General features: G+C 37.7%; 1 protein-coding gene and 1 pseudogene across 5 annotated transcripts in view; both read left to right on the top strand.

Annotated features, from left to right (window-relative positions):
* The window catches only part of UBN2 (ubinuclein 2), an 86439-nt gene that overhangs the window by 6888 nt on the left and 61295 nt on the right, over window positions 1-18256 (top strand). The window lies entirely within an intron of this gene.
* LOC113604272 (uncharacterized) lies at window positions 10103-10171 on the top strand (annotated as a pseudogene).

Raw genomic sequence — 18256 nt, 5'->3', positions numbered from 1 at the left:
TTCATGGCACTTTGCTAAAACATAACCCATGAAAAGCAAGACCCCTTTCGGGTTCCCCTGTAAGCACTGAAAATTGTCTCACAGAGATAGGAGGTCAGGTGGTGCTAGCCCTGTCATTCATGTTATCCAGATTCAACTAGGATCTTGGTTGACACTAGTTGGCTCCTTGTGCTAATGAAGAATGTATTTGGGGTGAGGGAAAAGTATGAGAATGCTTTGGGATGGGGATCAGGTTGTAGGCCGTACTTTGCCACCTACAAATTGTCCTTTGGTGAGATTATTTAACCTTTGTGGGCCACAGTTTTCTTTTTTTGAGGACTCTTTGAAGCTCCTTCTGGCTTTATATCCTGTAATTATATAATAATTTGGGGATGGACTGGTGGGCGTTTTGATGGAAAGAATAGCAAAAGTTGTTATGTAAACTGTAGTGTTTAATTAAAATACGGTGTTCTCATTATATATTCTGATGTACTATGGCTTGATTTTTATTTTTAAGTAATCTCTGTACCCAAAGTGGGACTTGAATTCATGACCCTGAGATCAAGAGTCCCATGGTTTACTGACTGAGCCAGCCAGGTGCCCCAACGATTTTTTTTTTTTTTTTTTTTTCTGTGAGAGAGAGTGCTAGCACAGGAGAGGGGCATAGGGGGAGAGAGAGACAGAGAGAGAGAATGGGAGAATGAATGAATCCTAAGCAGGCTCCCTGCTGGGCTTGATCCCACCTTCCTGGGATCATGACCTGAACCAAAATCGGGAGTCAGATGCTCTACTGATGAGCCACCCAGGCACCCCCTATGGCTTTTGTATGCAAGTTGATACATTGGTTAAATTTAATGTTCTAACCAGACAATATATTTACATGGTTCAGAACTCAAAAAGTATAGAGTGAAAAATCTTTCATTCTTTTGTTCACCCACATAATCTCACCTCCCAGAGGCGCATAATGTTTTGGGGGGTCCTTCTGTTCTTTGTTTTTTTCATTTACTCTAACTTGGAGATTTTTTCATATCAATACAAAGAGAACTTTCTTCTCTCTCTCTCTCTCTCTCTCTCTCTCTCTCTCTCTCTCCCTCTCTCTCCCTCCCTCCCTCCCTCCCTCCCTCTCCCTCTCTCTCCCTCTCTCTCCCTCTCCCTCTCTCCCTCTCTTTTAGGGTTGCGTGGTATTCCATTGTATGGACATATCACAGTTTATTTAACCAGTCCCCAAATGATTTAAATTGTTTCCAAAAATTTGCTGTTGTAAATAGTGCTACAGTAAATTACTTAGCCGTGTGGTATTTCACAGAGTTGCAAGTTTATCTGTTGGGCAGAGTCCTAGAAGTGGAATTTTTAGGTCGAAAGATATATGCATTTATTTATTTAGTTTGGGTATATATTAACCAAATTACCGGTTTCTAAGTTACCAGTTTCCATTCCTCTAATACTACATTGGAGTGCCTATTTTTTCCATAGGTTATAGAACTAAGAATTAGAATTGCCCTTTGCAAATGGAAGAATTCCTAGCATATGATCCTATAAGTATTGTGACTCAGTGTATGATGTACTGCTTCAGAGTTAGCATTAAATCTTATTGGGGAGCCCTTGGATAGTACTTGCCATGGAAAAACCAATATTCTGAAGAAGGTGGTTGATGTGTAAAATCAAGTTCCAAATAACTGGGTTATATCCTGGTGCTGTAATTATGCAGGGATAAAATATTACTCTTGTTATAATTCAAATTAATAGGCTGTATTTCTTCTCTAGATTTTTATTGTGGCTACTTTATTTCCTTTCTTTAAAATTTTTTTTTCTTTTTTAGTTTATTTATTTATTTTGAGAGAGAGCACAAGCAGGGGAGGGGCAGAGAGAGGGAGAGACAGAATCCCAAGCAGGATCTACACCATCAGCGCAGAGCCCAGTGCGGGGCTCGAACCCACGAACTGCGAGATCATGACCTGGGCTGAGATCAAGAGTTGGATGCTTAACCAGCTGCACCACCTAGGCACCCCTCGTATTTCCTTTCTAAGTAGAGATTTAAAATGTCCTACCCTATGAGGCCTTTATGTGCCATGAGTATTACGGGTATTAAATATGTATGTTTTAACAAATTATTTGGACCCTTTTAATTAAGAAAATCATCAGGTTGAAAGTGATGGGAGAAGATACTTTATCCACCTCTAGGCCCCAGGCTGTCACAAAAGATCACTTCTAAACAGCAAAGATTTGGGGCACCTGGGAGGTTCAGTCGGTTAAGCGTCTGATTTTGGCTCAGTTCATTATCTCACGGCTGTGGGTTTGAGCCCTGAGTTGGACTCTGTGCTGACAGCTCAGAGCCTGGAGCCTGCTTTGGATTCCATGTCTCCCTCTTTCTCTGCCCCTGCCCTGCTCATGTTCTGTCTCTCTCAAAAATAAGATAAACATTAACAAAAAATTAAAAAAAATAAACAGCAAAGATTTTTTTGGAGTTGAGAGGTAGCAAATTGGGATGTCTGTATGTATATTTATATTTATGCATATGTTATATTTCAAGTAAAAAGCCTTAAATAGTATATGTAAAATATTGCAAAATGTTAACCCACCAAGGTTACATTTCCTTTTGTTTTTTAATTTCCTTAAAAAAACTTTTTTGGTGATAAAACGAGGACTTAATTTGGAGGTTTATAAAACATGAAACTAGCTACCTTCTAACTTTTGTTTCCTTCATATAATTTAGATGTCCTTGTCATTATTTCTGAAAATCACTTAAGGTGACTTCTCGCTCTCTGCTTTTTAGAACGAGAGATGCACTTTTTTTGTTAAATTTTGTGTATAAATGATAAAGTACTTGAGGATTTACGTTGGACATACAAAGGGGCATGATAGTTGCTTTCTCTTGGAGAAACTTTCAGAATAATTGGGAAGACAAGACATAGACACACAAATCGAGTACCAAGCCGTGCCTGTGGAAGTGAATGACTCTGGGGATCTGAAAGTGAGCAGAAAGGCCAGTTCCACTCTTGAAACTGGAAGGAATTTTGGAGACCTTGGTGCAGAGTCATTGAATGGATTCTTCCAGTCTCCTGTCAAACCACATTTGTCTGTAATCCCTGGAATAACTTTTCTGCCCATCATAGGATATCGAGTGGATAAGAAGTGGAAGGAGCACAGGATTGTGAGTTAGCACAGCTGGATTCTCATCCTATCTTTACCATGTTAACTAGCTGACCTTAGTGAGGCCTCTTGGCTTTTTTATGCTTTGGTATCTGTCAGGGGAAAACAAGATCTGTCTAGCCAACTTTATATTTATAGCACAGGGGTTTTGTCAGCGTCAGATGAAAAAATAGATTTTTCATGTTGCAGATATTTAAAGTGCTATCTAAATAGGAAATACTGTTTAAACATGTCACTCTCGTGGAGAACTCCGTCTTATTGCACATGTCATAAATTCTTTTTGATATAAACGTGTGTGGGATTTTTAACCTCTATCATTTGACTGCCCCACTGATTTTGATCTTTTAGCTTAGGCATTCTGTTCCAAATGGCCTTTATCTTTGGTCATTCTCCAAACGGTCAATCACCATTTACACACAGTTAGTTATTACAGTCTTCGTAAAGACCACAACAAAGTATTTGGAACCCTTTAAGAAAATCATTGGGCAAAAGCGACCTGGGAGGAGATACGTTGTACGGTGCTAGGCTCTCACAAAAGGTCACTCTTAATCACTGAAGATCTTTATTGACTGTAGTTTACTGTCCAATAGTTCCTTTAGTATCCTGTAGCAAATTCAGATGCCCACTGATCCACCAGCGAAGCAGGCCAGGTGAACAGTAAAGGTGGGGGGTTGTCTGAAATAGGGGACAGCTCCTGTCAGCTGCAGCCCTTCTTACTTTGCGGGGACTTGGGCTTAGGGTTGTCACATCTTTGCATTTCTCAAAAGAAGGTTGAAGTCTGGATTTTCCTCTAATATTTCTTAAATATTGGCTTCTAGTTAAAACACCTACTAGACTAAACAATACATCTGTGGGCCGTGTCCAGCGCTCAGGCCCTAGTTGGAGACTTGGTATACTTGCTTCACTCTTTCTTTTTTTCTAATTTATTTAACTTATCAGTCCATGTACTTTCACATTTGCCCCTTGTCTTCTGTGAGCTGGGTGGTTGGTGGTACAGGTGGGAGGGCCTGCCATTTCCGTTGTGGAGGAGAATGCATTTGTAGGAAGTTTCAGAGATCGGAGCAAGTTAAACTCAGTTGGGGGTTTCCATGATACGGGGGAATAATAAGATGCATTGAGTGGTGGCTGGGTCTATAAGCAACGTTAGTGACAAATTGAGTGGTGTGGTGGAGGGCTGAGGCAAGTTTTCGGGCTTCTTGTGGTCTGGAGTATGTGTGTGTGGCGGTTCCTTGTGCTGGAAAGGAGCTGTGTGAAGTGGAGCTGGCTGCCACTTGAGGGAAAAGGACGGAGAAGGTGGAGTTCAGGATGTGTCCTTTGTCTTGCAGCAGTTGCTTGGGGGAAGGGATGGAGACAATTTTAGTAATTGAAAAGCAGTAACAGAAATTATAGGACTTATAAAATTGTAGACCTAGTACCCTGTATCAAATGGTTTGTTTTTTCCCTCTATTCTGTCCTGTTTTTAATTGCCTGTGTCCTGTTACCTTTTAGGTAATGGAACAATGAATGTTCAGCGTTAATTGCTACATGTTTTCTTGGGAAAAGAGGAATGTAACTGTTCAGTGCTTAATTTTACTTATAGCATACTAAATTGGTTGTTGTATATAAATCTTATTAAATAGCTAAGTCCAACCTTTGATACTTCTCCATAGGTTCCAAATTTTTCTTGTTGGTTACTATAGGAAGAAAGCAGGATACAATTGAAAGAGGTTTGTGTTCCTTTGCTCATTCTCAATTTTAAGGCTCCAAAAGTTTAGGCTAAATGTCCTAGTTTCCTGAATATCCTGAATTTCCAACTCAGTTTTTAGATGGTTTCTAGATTGTGTATGCTTTTTCTGAGGCTGTATACACTCTACATCAGTGAATGAGGTTCGCTTTGATGGGTATAGACTTGTTCTCTGAGCCTTCGAGGGCATAGGAAAACCTGTGGTGGTTGGAAGATTTCTTTTAGTGGTTTTTCTCACTGTTACCCTAGCCATCTTGAAAGATCATGGTATCCTAGAATTGGATATAAATTCAATAATCTAAATGGAAGTGCTTAGCATATCTGGTGCCTTGCAGGGGCTCAGCTGCTCAGCTCTTTGAATCTGAATGACTCTCTGAATAGGAAGTCATGTATTCAGCCAAACATTTATTAGCATTTCTGAAGTCACATTATGACTTTAAAATTCACTTACTTTACCATATAGATTTTGAATGCCACATTTGATATTTAACTCTATGTGATTTTGGACTCTCGGAGCCCTGATAGCTTCATATTTATTTTAAAAGAGAGGATAAGGGTAGATTTGATGGTAGGAAAGTAGTTTTCAGCAATCTTATAAATAAAGCAATTGAAAAATAAAATCAGTTGATCAAATGGAGTTAATACTGTTTTTAATAAAAAAGTATATTTATAAAGTCTTGATTTTCTTTTTGTATACAAGCTTTTTAAAATTGATTTTGCCCTGATACGTTTTAAAGAATGGCAACATCTTTTTTTCTAAATTTTATTTTAATTCCAGTATAGTTAACTTACAGTATTATATTAGTTTTAGGTGTACAATATAGTGATTCAACAGTTACATGTATTCCTCAGTGCTCATTGTGGTAAGTGTACTCTTTTTTTTTTTTTTTTTTTTAAAGTTTATTTATTTTGAGAGAGAACGTGAGCCAGGTGAGGGGCAGAGAGGGAGAATCCCAAGCAGGCTCTGCACGTGGTCTGTGGGCAGAGCCCGATGTGGGGCTTGATCCCATGACCCTGGGATCATGACTTGAGCCAAAACCAAGAGTCAAACGCTCAACTGACTGAGCCACCCAGGCACCCCATGATAAGTGTACTCTTAATCCCCTTCATCTATTTCACACATCCCCCTACCTATCTCCCCTTTGGTAACCATCTATTTGTTCTCTGTTGTTAAGAGGCTTGTTTGTTGGTTTGCCTCTTTTTTTCCTTTGTTCATTTGTTTTGTTTCTTAAATTCGACATCTGAGTGAAATCATGTCTTTCTCTTACTTCCCTTAGCGTTATACTCTCTAGTTCCATCCATGTTGTCCCAGCTGGCAAGATTTCATTTTTTATGGATGAGTAATATTCCATTGTATATATACATATATATATATATATATATATATATATATATATATATATATATGTATATATACACCGTATCTTCTTTATCCACGTATGTATCAGTGGACACTTAGGTTATTTCCATAACTTGGTTATTATAAATAATGCTGCAAGAAGAGAATGGCAATATTTGGAATAACTGTATACTTTCCAATGAGGGACTTCTTCTCAGTAAATACTACTCAATTGAGTGAAAAGGAAATATGCTTTTACATTTAAAATAATTATGGATTGCTTAAAAAGTGTCCTCAAATATGAGACGGACACAAGTGGATGTTAGAAAACATTTATGCACTCTTTCTGGGAGGTTTAAGAATTTTATCAGTGACTCATATTATTCGATAATCATCCATACTTTATGAGGGGTTACAGCTTCCTTGGGAACTTCCTTGGCTGTTTTTCCTCTGTTTTGGCCTTCTGTTAGGTCTGGTCCCTAAAGATCAACATGGTAGGGTTGGGTAAAGCAGTTTGGATAAATCTGCTGTACTACCACAAAATAAATTCTTTTTATGAAGCACAAGTACCAGAAATTTAGGTTCTATAGACCAACAATAGTATGGTACTACATATATAATAAAAACATAAAATAACAACCTTTTAAAACAAACTGAGGTTGGGAGATTCTTAAATATAGGGCAAGAAAGAATTCTTAAAAAAATTTTTTTTTATTTTTCATTTTTTAAAATTTACATCCAAATTAGTTGGCATCTGGTGCAACAATGATTTCAGGAGTAGATTCCTTAATGCCCCTTAACCCATTTAGCCCATCCCCCCTCCCACAACCCCTCCAGTAACTCTCAGTTTGTTCTCTATATCTATGAGTCTCTTCTGTTTTGTACCCCTCCCTGTTTTTATACTATTTTTGTTTCCCTTCCCTTATGTTCATCTGTTTTGTCTCTTAAAGTCCTCATATGAGTGAAATCATATGATTTTTGTCTGACTGACTAATTTCACTTAGCATAATACCCTCCAGTTCCATCCACGTAGTTGCAAAGGGCATGATTTCATTCTTTTGATTGCCGAGTAATACTCCATTGTATATATAAACCACATCTTCTTTATCCATTCATCCATCGATGGACATTTGGGCTCTTTCCATACTTTGGCTATTGTTGATAGTGCTGCTATAAACATGGGGGTGCACGTGTCCCTTCGAAACAGCACGCTTGTATCCCGTGGATAAATGCCTAGTAGTGCAATTGCTGGGTCGGAGGGTAGTTCTATTTTTAGTTTTTTGGGGAACTTCCATACTGTTTTCCAGAGTGGCTGCACCAGCTTGCATTCCCACCAACAATGCAAAAGAGATCCTCTTTCTCTGCATCCTCGCCAACATCTGTCGTTGCCTTAGTTGTTAATGTTAGCCATTCTGACAGGTGTGAGGTGGTGTCTCATTGGGGTTCTGATTTGTATCTCCCTGATGATGAGTGATGTTGAGCATTTTTTCATGTGTCGGTTGGCCATCTGGACGTCTTCCTTGGAGAAGTGTCTATTCATGTCTTTTGCCCATTTCTTCCCTGGATTATTTGTTTTTTGGATGTTGAGTTTGATAACTTCTTTATAGATGTTGGATACTAACGCTTTATCTGATATGTCATTTGCAAATATCTTCTGCCATTCTGTCGGTTGCCTTTTAGTTTTGCTGATTGTTTCCTTCACTGTGCAGAAGCTTTGTATTTTGATGAGATCCCAGTAGTTCATTTTTGCTTTTGTTTCCCTTGCCTCTGGAGACATGTTGAGGGGCAAGGAAGAATTCTTAAATAATAGTTTTCTTTATTGGAGTTACCAATTGTAATCACTTGTCATGACATGCCTTTTCAGTTCCTTGACCTCTTTGAACTAAACAAATTCTCTTCAACTTCCTGAAACCATTAGGAACAATTGAGAAGGAGCAGTTTAGGGTATTTGGAAGGAAGGCCCAATATCCTAAGTGCCGATTCAAGAAATCTGTGTACATTATATCTGTGCTGTTAAGTCAGCTCTTGGGTGTCTTTCCACTGACTTACATTTCTACTCTTTTCTATTGGTGGGTTAAGGAAATCAGTGGAAGTGGAGAATGATAAGGTTGTGACTAGGCTGGGACAAATAGAGAAGCTTGGTGATCAGGAGTTACATTCTTCTCAGTTATAAGATTGCACCTGGGTGGCTCAGTTGGTTAAGTGTCTGGCTCTTGATTTCAGCTCAGTTTCTCACAGCTCAGTGATCTCAGTTTGTAAGTTTGAGCCCCACGTCAGATTCTGCTGGCGGTACAAACTTGCTTGGGATTCTCTCTTTCTGTCTCTCTCGCTCTCGCTCTCTCTTTCCCTCTCCCCCACCCCATTTTCCTCCCCCTCCCTCCCTCTCTGCCCCTCACTCAGTGGTGTATTCTCTCTCCCCTTCTCTCTCAAAATAAATAAATAAATAAATAAACATTAAAAAAAGACTGAAGTCTTAGCATTCACTGTCATGCTTCCTCTGTCTTCCATAGGTGATCAATGAATGTTGCTTATTAGTTAGGTTTCTTATTACCTGGAGTTAATTGGCAGGGAGGTGACCGGGGTGGGATCCTGTAATAAGAACATTTTGTTTGTTTGTTTTCCAGCTTAGTGTTATAGTGTAATCAGACAACATTGGCTTGAAATACTGATTATCAGGTTAAACGGGTACTAATGATTCAGTAAGTCATTTTCTTCTGAGTCATAGTAAACTAGTGATCTAGGGGAATAGATTCAAAGGGGATTCTTCATTTTAGATGTAGCAAAACTCAAGATTATTTTTTTTAATTTCGAAAATAAGTTTTGTATTTTTATAGGATGCATTTATTGTGTAACATTAACAACGGCTAAGGTCTGGAAAATTTATCAAATAAGACTTTGATTCTGCTGCAGGGAGGATCCTTTCTAAGGCTGCTGGAAAAGAGACCAGTTCAAAACAGGCCTATTCAGGAAGACCCTATAATATAATCCTTTGCCAATGTATCTTGATTTCCTTAGAATTAGGTGAAATTCTAATATTTGTGAATTGTCTAGTATTTGGTTCCAGTTTATACCATTTGTGTATCACTGGACTTGAGCGTAACTGGGGAGCCAAAGAACTAGAGGGTGGAGAATGGAAAAGAGGAGGTGAGGCAGAGGGCAAGCCAAGAGAGAATTGTTTCCAGGAAGACTAGGAGATGAGGAAAAGGGAATTGAGGCCAGAAAACTGTACTCTGGTGGCCTCTGTGATGAAGGAGGGAGCTGGGATGTGCCTGACTGTAAATGCTTTGGCAGAAGGCCATTGATAGGTAGAGGAGAGACTATTAAAATCCTGGCTATCGGGGAGGGATTTGAGAAAGAGCTACTTGGGCACAGCGGCGTCAAATACAGGTTGTCCAAAGCTCCTTCCCCGAAGTGGGACTAGGAAGCAGAACCATTAAGGAGTGAAAACCCAAATGGTATTGAACATTTGGTGGGCCAGATGAAGAAATTCTTGAATAGGTAGTACATGCACTTGACAAAAACTCAAAAGATATGAAGGGAATATGATGTAAAGTAAATCTCCCTCCTATTCCTGACTCCTAGCTAACCAGTCCCCCCCGGCAAGAGATAATCACTGTTTGAGTTTCTTGTTCTAGAGATGTGTTTATGTAAGCATTTACATATTTCAAAAGATTTTGTTCAGTGTAAAAGAATACATAAATACAGATAAAAAAGGGAAGAAAGTAAAAATCACTTAATCATCTATAATCCCACTACCAAGCATAACCACTGTTAGTAGTTGGATGTGTAGCCCTTTCAGGGCTTTTAAAAATGCTTGTCTGCTTACAAATGTACTCTCTTGCACTTAAGAAAATTATTTTTAATCATCTAAGTAGCATATGAATACATTCCTGTTATTACAAACAAATTCACAGTGTTACAGCTCTTTGAGAATTCATCCAGCAGGTTTTCTAGTTCCTACCAAAGGGGGAAAAATTCAAACAATACATATTAAGTCAAAATCTTCCTTCACGACTGCCTCCAATTGTATCCCCTCTCCATTGTAGCAAACATGGTTATCTGCTTATTGTGATTCTTTGAGCTTTTTACATATATTTATGGACATATAATGTTGTGTTTTTCATAAATGAGATCCTACTGTTTATATGAGAATTAAAAAAGATCTTATTTTTAAAAAAAGCAAGAAAACAAGATCTTGTTATTTTAATGTCATCTCCACAATTACCAGTTTAGGCTGAACACTTCCTCTTTTAATTTTTTTTTTTAACGTTTATTTATTTTTGAGACAGAGAGAGACAGAGCATGAATGGGGGAAGGTCAGAGAGAGGGAGACACAGAATCTGAAACAGGCTTCAGGCTCTGAGCGGTCAGCACAGAGCCCAACGCGGGGCTTGAGCTCACGGACCGCGAGATCGTGACCTGAGCTGAAGTCGGCCGCTTAACTGACTGAGCCACCCAGGCGCCCCTAGGCTGAACACTTTCAAATGCTTAGTGAATACTGTCTTTTCTATGACTAGCCTGAACTATACATAGCATTTGGTAAACTACTTTTATTGCCTTCCGTACTATTAAATATTCCTCTACCACATGGTTTTAAAATGGCTGTTAGTGGGGCATCTGGATGGCTCAGTCAGTTAAGTGTCCAACTTCGGCCCAGGTCACTATCTTATAGTTTGTGGGTTTGAGCCCTGTGTCGGGCTCTGTGCTGACAGCTCAGAGCCTGGAACCTGCTTCAGATTCTGTGTCTTCCTGTCTCTCTGCCCCTCCCCTGCTCCTGCTCTCTCTTTCTCAAAAATAAATAAACATTTAAAAAAAATTTTAAATGACCATTAGCGTTGAATGGATGTGTCACAGTATATGTAATTTATACCTTTATTATTGTTATGGTGCCATGATTGATAGGGTGCTTGGTGAAGAACTTATACCTGTACATCCTTTGTACAAGTTATAGCAGTTATGTCTTCCTGTGGTAACTCCTGATCAGCTTGATTAGACTAAAATGTTCCTAGATCTTTCTAGTTATGCAGAAGTTATTTGTGCTAGTTATGCAGAAGTTATGTGTAATCATGCCCATTCCAACAGAACCTATTTGTTTTTTTAGTTTTTCCCTAGGTAAATCTTAGAGGCAGTTAGCTGTCCCTAGATAAAAAATGTTAGGAGAGTAGAAAAAGATCATTTTGATTTTAAGTAGAAAGCATGAAGGAGGAAGGGTTTAAAACTTATTATCTGGGAAGGGTGGGGAAATTCAGAGAGGAGTAAGAGATTATTCCCAATAAGGGGAAGGCAGAAGAAAGATAAACTTCAGTGTGCTTAGGAGGAGAGTGGATAGATAGGTTGAATGAATCAGAGTGTTCAAGTTGGAAAATTGTAAGAAAAAGTTGGAAAGGTAGTTTAAATGCCTTTAATGCCTTATTAAGGGTTTTGGATTTATTTTATAATAGGATGCTTATGAAGCATTTTGAACAGAGAAATGATACAAAATGGTATTTTAGAAGTATTAATTGGATGGTATAATGCAGGATAAACTAAGATAAATGAGGGAAGAGAGGCTAATTAAGGCATTCACTACATTTAAGTGAAAAATAGTGGCCGAGATTATAGCAATGGCAGGTGGAATAGAAAGGAAATTGCAGATGTGAAAAACCACATGAACAAAGGTTTGTGGGGAGAGAGTTGAAGTAGAAAGAATAATGAGGAGTTCTAAAAATCAGCAGTTCTGAAAGGTAAGTACCTACAATTCATTCATTTAAATTGTTCTCCCCAGAACCCAGAAAGTTCCCTCTTACCTCTCCATAGATAATCCTCTCCCTTCATTCCTGGTCCCTGGTATTCTCAGACCTACTTCATGTCAGTATAAGTTTTTTATTTGTTTTTATTTTGTGGTTTCTAGAGTTTCTGTGGTTTCTGGGAATCTTAAAGTCTTTTGTGTCTGGCCCCTCTGACTTAGCATGATGCTTTTGAAGTTCATCCATGGGTTGCATGTTGTCAGCGGTTCCTTCCCTTGTGTTGCTGCATAGTAAGCCATAGTTCTTGGCTGCTATGAATAGAGATGTTCTGAACGTTAGCATATAGCTTTTTGGGTGAACATACGTTTCCATTTTTCTTGAGTAAATAATAAGAGTGGGATTGTTAGGTCATATGTGAAGTGTACGTTTAACTTTATAAGAAACTGTCAACTATTTTTCAGAATGGGTCTTCATTTTGCACCAGCCATGTAGGAGAGTTTTAGTAGCTCCACATCCTTTTTAACATTTCGTATCATGAGTCTTTTTAATTTTAGCTAACTGAAGTTTTAAGGCAGAAAAATAGAATGAATAAAATGGGAATGTTCAAGTGGAAGGAGCTAATTTGGAGGTGGCTGACAGTGGGGACACTGGTTTCAGTTTCTGGTATTGAGTTTTTTTTAATTTTTTTTTTTTCAACGTTTATTTATTTTTGGGACAGAGAGAGAGCATGAACGGGGGAGGGGCAGAGAGAGAGGGAGACACAGAATCGGAAACAGGCTCCAGGCTCTGAGCCATCAGCCCAGAGCCTGACGCGGGGCTCGAACTCATGGACCGCGAGATCGTGAAGTATTGAGTTTTAAGGGGTCTCCAAGTAGGAAAATGACCCCAGAGATTCTATAACTTCTCTTATAGAACTTTTAATGGAATGGCACTTTGGAGCCAGATAGTCATGAGTTTGAAGATTAGCTCAATTACTTTCTGTGTGATCTTAGCCAAGTTATTTGCCCTTTCCAAGCTTTAGCTTTTCCCATTTGTCAAATGTGAAATAATAGATGGTTACACTTAGAAGAGGCGCTGATGCAAAGTTAGCACTCAGCGAGTGGTAGCTATCATCATCTTGGTCGTCGCCATCATCATGTTTGCTGCTTAAATATATATTTTATGCCCCCAGTAACTTAGGAGTTTCTTGCACATCTCTGCATTTCTTCCCTTCCTAACCCATCTCCCTTTGCTCATCTTTGCTCATCCCTCACCACAACAGGAGTGATTTTGTTCAGCACTAATCTTGTCTAGTCACTTCCTGTTCTGATCCTTCCACTCATGTTGTCCGGGCATAAACATCTACGGAAAGCCTTGATTAAGACCGCTGTTAGAAAAGTCTGGTACCACCTATATTTTCCTTTCTACTGTGTATCATTACTGTAATTTGTGTAATCTTTCTCCTGTCTACAATACTATAAAATCCATGAAGGCTGGCACTTGGAAGGTACTCAGTTAATTTTTGAGTAGATTATCTTGTTTTAAGATTGTTCAGGACAGGATTTTTACTACTTAATTTAAATTCTTTCTGAGGGTACCTGGGTGGTTCAGTTGGTTAAGCATCTGACTGTGGATTTTGGCTCAGGTAATGATCTCCCGGTTAATGAATTTGAGCCCTGGTTCTTGGATTTGAGCCCTGCATCGGGCTCTGCACCGCTGGTAACCGTATACTATGTAATTTTTTACAATTAAAAAAATTTTTTTAATTCTTTCTGACATTTACCATATTACTTTCTTTTTTAAAAAAAATAATTATTTATTTTAAGTAGTCTGTACAACCAGCATGAGGCTCGAACTCATGACCTCAAGATCAAGAGCTGTATACCCTTCCTGTGGAGCAGCCAGGCACTCCAGCGTGTTACTTTCTATGGCATAAGTTCTTAACAGATATTCTTGAATCTAAGTAGTGGTTTGAAATGAGCTTACATAGAATTATCAGGTCAAATAAGGTAAAGAGTTTTAAAAATTATTTTACTGTATTTCCATTATGACATTAATACTTTATAGAAAGTTTGGAAAATAAAGAAACAAAAAGAAGAAACACAAGAGGATGGCAGAATTCTTGGCAGATGCTTTTAGATTGCTTTCCAGAAGAGTTTCATGGTATACTGTTACCAGCAGTGCTTGAGTGGTCCTGTTTCTTCTCCATTTTGCCAGTTTATAATTTGATAGATGAAATTAGTATCTTTAATTCCATTTATTTGATTTATTAATTACTCTCTGTTGAGTTGTAATGCCGCCTTTCTCATGTTAAATTCTTACCTACTAGGATAGGTTTCTGAACATTGTTGTTGATTTATGTTTATTCTTACATTCCTGGTATGTTGATTTTAACTCCCATAACTTTATTTGTAACTTAATTTTTAAATTTTAATTCCAGTATAGTTAACATATGGTGTTGTATCAGTTTCTGGAGTACAATACAGTGATTCAACAATTCTATATATTACTCAGTGCTCATCAAGATAAGTGGACTCTTAATCCCCTTCACCTATTTCACCCATCCCCCACCCTCCTTCCCTCTGGTAACTATCAGTTTGTTCTGTAAAGTTAAGAGTCTGTTTTTTGGTTTGTCTCTTTTTTTCTCTTTGTTCATTTGTCTTGTTTCTTAAATTCCACATATGAGTGAAATCATATGGTATTTGTTTTTCTCTGACTTATTTTACTTAGCATTATACTCTCTAGATTCATCCACGTGGTTGAAAATGGCAAGATTTCATTCTTTTTTATGGGTGAATAATATCCCAGCATATGTATGTATGTACACACACACACACACACACTCTACATCTTCATTATCCATTCATCTGTCAATGGACACTTGGACTGCTTCCATAATTTGGCTATTGTAAATAATGCTGCAGTAGGCATAGGGGTGCATAAATCTTTTTGAATTAATGTTTTCATGTTCTTTAGGTAAATACCCAGTAGTGGAATTGCTGGGTCATATGGTAATTCTACTTTTAATTTTTTGAGTAGCCCCCATACTCTTTTCCACAGTGGCTGTACCAGTTTGCATTCCCACCAATAGTGCACAAGGGTTCTTTTCTCTCCACACCCTCGCCAACACTTGTTGTTTCTTGTGTTTTTGATTTTAGCCATCCTGACAGGTGTGAGGTGATATCTCATTGTGGTTTTGATATGCATTTCCCCGACGATGAGTGATGTTGAGCATCTTTTCACGTGTCTGTTGGCCATCTTGATGTTTTCTTTGGAGAAGTGTCTGTTCGTGTCATCTGCCTATTTTTTAATTGGATTATTTGTTTTATTTATTTATTTGTTTGTTTATTTATTTATTTATGGTGTTAAGTTGTATAATTTCATTTGCAAATATCTTCTCCCATTCAGTAGGTTGTTTTTTGTTTTGTTTTGTTGATTGTTTCCTTGGCTATGCAGAAGCTTTTAATTTTGATGTAGTCCCAGTATTTTATCTTTGCTTTTGTTGCCGTTGTCTCAGAAGACATATCTAGAAAAATGCTACTATGGACAATGTCAGAGACCTACTGTCTGTGCTGTCTTCTAGGATTTTAAGATTTCAGCTCTCACATTTAGGTCTGTGATCCATTTAGAGTTTATTTTTGTGTATGGTGTAAGAAAGTGGTCTGGCTTTATTCTTTTGGATATTGCTGTCCAGTTTTCCCAGTATCATTTGTTGAAGAGACTTTTTCCCACTGCATATTCTTGCCTCCTTTGTTGAAGATTATTGGTCACATAATTGTGAGATTTTTTCCTGTTCCAGTGATCTATGTGTCTGTTTTTGTGCCAGTACCATACTGTTTTGATCAGTACAGCTTTGTAGTATAACTTGAAATCTGGGATTGTGATACCTCCAGCTTTGTTTTTCTTTCTCAAGCTTGCTTTGGCCATTCAGAGTCTTTTGTGGTTCCATGCAAATTTTAGGATTGTTTACTGTAGTTCTGTGAAACATATTTTTGGTATTTTGAAAGGAATCGTATTAAATCTGTAGATTGCTTTGGGTAGTATGGACATTTTAACAATATTTGTTCTTCTAGTCCATGAGCAAGGCATATCTTTTCATTTGTGTCATCTTCAGTGTCTTTCATCAGTGTTTTATAGTTTCCAGAGTATGGGTCTTTTACCTCCTTGGTTAAGTTTATTCTTTGGTATTTTATTATTTTTGATGCAATTGTAAATGAGATTATTTTCTTAATTTCTCTTTATGCTGCTTCATTATTAGTGTATAGAAATGCAGTATATTTCTATAAGTTGATTTTGTATCCTGAGACCTTACTAAATTAGTTTATTAGGTCTAGTCGTTTTTTGGTGGAGTCTTTGGGGTTTTCTATATGTGGTGTCATACCATCTACAGATAGTGAAAGTTTTACTTCTTACCGATTTGGATGCTTTTTATTCCTTTTTCTTCTCTGATTGCTGTGGCTAGGACTTCCAGTACTATGTTGAGTAAAAGTGGTGAGCGTGAACTTCCTTGTCTTGTTCCTGACCTTAGGGTAAAGGTCTCCATATTTTCCCACTGAATATGATGTTAACTGTAGGTTTATCATATATGGCCTTTATTATGTTGTTAACTCTCATAACTTTAAATATATTTAATATGTAACAGGGTTAATATTCTTCATTTGTTTTTATATTTTTTATATAGTATAAAAATATAGTATATTTTTATATTAGTTTTCATGTATCTGTGCATTTTTATATTCTCTTTAGAGTTCTCTCTGGTTTTTGGGTGAAATAGTCCCTCATGCTTAATTGCATGTATGTAACTATCCTAGAAATACCTCCTTCTGTCTTTTTTTTTTTTTTTTTAACTTCTGCTTCTAACTGTAGTTCTATAAACTAGTTGTAAGGGTCCCAGTTTGCAGACCTGGCAAATGGAAAAAAATAAGAACCATTTATTACATGTGTCGTATATAAGCACACACATGCTGTGTATATGTGTGTGTGTGTGTGTGTGTGTGTGTGTGTATGTTTTGTATGTATATGTTTAATGTTGCCAACTAGTATTTCCTTTTATTTTCTTTTTTTAAAAAAAATTTAAATGTTTTTATTTATTTTTGAGAGAGAGAGAGCCAGCAGGGAAGGGGCAGAGTGAGAGGGAGACACAGAATCCGAAGCAGGCTCCAGGCTCTGAGGTGTCAGCACAAAACCTGATGCGGGGCTTGAACCCACAAACTGTGAGATCATGACCTGAGCCGCAGTTGGACGCTGAACTGAGCCACCCAGGCGCCCCTGCGAACTAGTATTTCTTGAGAAGGATTTTTGTTGTTCTGAGATTATGCCCTATAATGGCTTTATTTGGGGGTCGGCGGGGGGAGAAGGGTTGCCACCTTGTGTTGGTCTCCAAAATTGTTTTTAAAATTTACCTAATTGTAAAAATCTAAAAATACGGGAACTGCTACTTTATCTCACACTGTAATGACTTTCTTGGCGGTAGTGGTATAGTAACAGGGCTGTTTTGGTCACCGAAAAGCATACAATGAAGTTACAGCTTATGGGGGTTAGGTTTTTTAACATCTGGGTGTAATAAAAATATAACATTGAATCAGGATTACTTTTACAAATTACTTAGAAAAGGATGTCACCACGTTGGTGACTTCTCAGCAAGTCCAGCATAACCATTTTTTCCCTGAATCACTGGAATAGATTAAGCGTGGAAATAAGCTAGAGCAGTTTGCTTTTGTTTAAGGGCAGTGTTGCACAAAACGTATCCATCTTTCACTGTTAGAATCACACTTTCCATTGAGAGCTATTCACTGAGAATTGAAACCGAATAAGAGATTTACATCTTGCATCCCATGCTTTCTGCTGGACTTACTCTGGCTCAGTGGTAGCATGTTAGGCAGAATCCTTACCACTTAGTGTTTTCTCTCCTCTTTCTGAGCATCTTCTCACTCATGACCCACTTCAGTAAAAAAATCAGGGGTCATGGAGGTGTTAGGATGATACTTAGAGTAGTTAAATTTGAGTGAGTATGGTTGAATATCTAAAATGAGTTTTGGAGACTAAACTAAACACTTGTTTCAGCAGTGCCACAATAGTATTAGGTTTCCTGTCCACTTAAACTCCTTAAAACAAGCTTATCTATACCATTTACCGTACATGTACCATTTATACCTTACGTAGAATGTTTTCTTTATAACTGTAATCAACCAGTTAAAACCTCCTGAAAGTATGACATGAATAATGGAATGTATACTAACTGGTTCTTTTTATTTTGTTGTTGTTTTACTTTAAAAAAACATTTTTTTTCTTTTAAGAAAAAAATTTTTTTTGGTTTTTGTTTTCTTTTTTTTGTTTGTTTGTTTATTTAAGTAATCTCTA

The sequence above is a fragment of the Acinonyx jubatus genome, chromosome A2, assembly GCF_027475565.1.
Source record: "Acinonyx jubatus isolate Ajub_Pintada_27869175 chromosome A2, VMU_Ajub_asm_v1.0, whole genome shotgun sequence".
Lineage (NCBI taxonomy): Eukaryota > Metazoa > Chordata > Mammalia > Carnivora > Felidae > Acinonyx > Acinonyx jubatus.
Note: the sequence above shows the minus strand (reverse complement) of the source record. Positions and strands in the feature narration are given on the sequence as shown.